Below are 453 nucleotides of genomic sequence, written 5' to 3' on the forward strand. Positions count from 1 at the left end.
CTGAAAGAAGAAGAAGAAGTTTAAAAGTTCGGTTATTGGTAGTTGAAAATTTAAATTGAAATTTCTTTTACTAATTCTCTTTATTTGTTTTGAAATCTATATATGCTAACACACTTAAGCGGACAAGGAAGCGATCATCAGTGGTTTAGAGCACTCTCTGCGCATCGCTGGTTTAGAGTCTTTTGCAGAATTTGACCCAAATTAATGCAGTACTCGTGAAGGAAGCTTTTTTTGCATAGCTTCTTGTATATTTTTTTAAATTCATTTGAAAACCTGGATAAGAAAATTTCTCGAATCCCACTTCAACTCCTGTTAAAGTTTGGTATCAAATTATAGAGGACTAAAATAGCTTTAAAACTGAAATAGCCAAGTTTGACTGCTAAAAAATAACTGTAATTTTCGGTCCCTGGAATAAACTATATACCTAATATAAATAAACTATATACCAAAAAT

Source organism: Rhagoletis pomonella, unplaced genomic scaffold (genome assembly GCF_013731165.1).
Source record: "Rhagoletis pomonella isolate Grant_MI unplaced genomic scaffold, Rhpom_1.0 Rhpom_scaffold_01373, whole genome shotgun sequence".
Taxonomy (NCBI): Eukaryota; Metazoa; Arthropoda; class Insecta; order Diptera; family Tephritidae; genus Rhagoletis; species Rhagoletis pomonella.